Consider the following 2,511-nt stretch of genomic DNA (forward strand, 5'->3'; position numbering starts at 1 on the left):
ATGAATTGTATGATTTAAAAAAAAAAAAAAATGCCAATATGAAATTTGGGGCGCCAATCACCAAAAATATATATATATATATATTTGAATTTTTTTTTCTAAAATAACTATTTTACATTCCTCTAATCAGAATAGAATACCAAAAAATTTAAAATAAAATAAAATCACAAGCCCTAGCTCTTCAGCCCACCCAAAAAAAAAAAAAAACCAAAATACAAGGCTTTGGCTTCTAAAGAAAATAAACCCAGAAAGTTTCATCAAAAGGGAGAATAGAATGGGCTTCCATTTAACTAGAAAAGCTCTCTAGAAAAGATGGGTTAGAGAGAGAAGCTCTCTAGAAAACGTTGTCTTCTAGGGTTTCAATTGGTCATTGATTTCCTGATGTCTGTAGCTATTGTTACGATTGACGATGAAAATTTGGGGGTTTTTACTCAGAATTGTTTGGGCAATCTAGGGCTTGAGAACTGTGCGTGTGAAGCACTGTGTGCGTCTGCGATTAAGACGGTGGAACATTCTGGTTTCCCTTCCAAATAGATGGAAGAAATCAGAGAGAGATTGAATGTGATGGAAGCAAATATTGCCGGGGTAAATCAGGAGAAGGGTTCGTCGCATCGAAGAAGGGTTACCTGGTACATTGCTTCCTCCTCTCCTTCCTCTTATCTTTGTTGATTTCTATTGAAGTGATCACTCATTATTTCTTTTGTTTTGCTTTCGATTTCTATTTCGATTTTGATCATCTCATCTCATCGATTTCGCTTTCATCTCTCTATTGCAGATTTTCTTTCTTTTTATGGTAAACTACTGCTGCTGCTTCTCTCTCTCTCTCTCTACAAAGCTAGGGTTTCGAAACCACCATGTCAAGAGGTGTTGATTGAACGACGGTAGATTTTTCTGTTTCTTGTGAAATTTTGTTCAGATTTTTCTATCACCATTTGTTCTATTTCATGTATATGTCTAGTGATTTTGGGGGGGGGGAGTTTTGAGAAGTTAAGTTTTAAATTGAAAATTTAGGGTTTTTAATTGGGGGTTTTGATCGAAAAATTATGATTTTGTTGCCATTGACAATTTTTCAGGTAATTTTGATTTTTGCTTCTAATGGCTCCTATTTTACTTTGACCATTGTTTTTGTTCAAGATTTTTGCTAGGTTTTTGTTGGATAGAAAATTCGTATCAGGTGATTCTCTTCCTCATCTCTCTGTGATGTTTGCACATGTTTGTATGTATCTAAATATTAACATATACCTAAAATCGTGACTTCATATGAAGATGATTTGTGTTATGTGTATGATGATTGCTTGTCTTTGTTTCTCTTTGTTGTCTTTGGCTGGTTATGTTTGTGTATCTATGTTTGCTTAGGTATCTCTATATATCTCTACTTTGTTTCTATTGTCCCGTAGAGAAGAAAACTATATACATGTTATTTGATAAAATGTTGAGTGGTTGGATCTTACTAGAATGTATGCTAAAATGACAATGACATTGGCTACAAGTAGATATCAATACATTCATACAGACAACTTACTTTTAATGTAACACAATTTTACTCCCATGTGATATATATTTCATAGCTCCATCTTGGATGTCCCTAAATTATTCTCCATTTTCAGAAGTCAATGGATAGTTTTACTAAATTTCCCTCAAAGTCTCTCTAAAATTAGTACTAGTTGGCCAGAGATAATGCTAATCCATGTAAGGGTAAAATTGAAACCTGCAATGTAAACACATTAAATGAACTTCACTCAAACATTGTGCTTATTTCCAGTGTATTATAATTTTGGGTTATAGCATGTAAAATTACAAATTTAGCTTGTTTCTTTACTTTGATTGTATTAATAAAAAAGCTTGTTTAAACAAAAACTTCTCAAATAGAACTTATGTGAAATTAAGTGTACAAAGAAGAGTGTGTATATATGTTTTATGTATAAAATGTTAGAATCATGAATATAAAAACTTTATGGAGACTCTTTCTTAGGATCAAAGGCCAATAAACATAAATGAGTGGTAAAACACATTCTTGATATCACCTTTACTGTTGCAGTTCCTGTCTCATGCTAATTTTGTAATTGCTATTTACCTCCATCTCATGTTTTTATGCATAGTCCAAACTTCAAATTGTTTGTTAAAAAGGGCATGATTGAATATGTGATTAAAGAAATAAGAAAAACTACAAATTCATCAGATAATATATTCTCAAAAAAATCACAAAAAATAAAATGATACAATTTTATTGCGTTACTTACTGTTACCAGGTTCTGGTACTGGTAATTTGAGGAAACTCAACTCACTAATGTCTTGTCGCAAAGGTTTTGGTACTTCTGTTCTATTTAGATAGAAATGTCACCAATGTTTAATGAGAAAGTTAGGAGATTCTTTAATGGGTCTGGGTGTGTAATCCTGTGCACACTTCTGGATGTTTTTTTCCCATTCCCGCTTCCCCCCCTCCCCCAAAAAAAAATCCCCAATCTCGAACCGAAAAAATCCCTAATCTCTTCTTCCCCCCCCCTCTCTCTC

General features: G+C 33.1%; 1 long non-coding RNA gene across 2 annotated transcripts; it reads left to right on the forward strand.

Moving 5' to 3' along the window:
• Nucleotides 1-228: 228 nt before the first annotated feature.
• On the forward strand, nt 229-1,946 carry LOC114293704 (uncharacterized). Of its 2 annotated transcripts, none has more exons than XR_014365523.1 (3): nt 229-629; nt 776-881; nt 1,074-1,946. It is a non-coding gene; the product is annotated as an uncharacterized LOC114293704 (long non-coding RNA). The 2 variants fall into 2 exon arrangements; XR_014365524.1 differs by having other exon boundaries at nt 1,135-1,945.
• Nucleotides 1,947-2,511: the final 565 nt, after the last annotated feature.

Source organism: Camellia sinensis, chromosome 4, assembly GCF_055761805.1.
Source record: "Camellia sinensis isolate YWXY chromosome 4, ASM5576180v1, whole genome shotgun sequence".
Classification (NCBI taxonomy): Eukaryota; Viridiplantae; Streptophyta; class Magnoliopsida; order Ericales; family Theaceae; genus Camellia; species Camellia sinensis.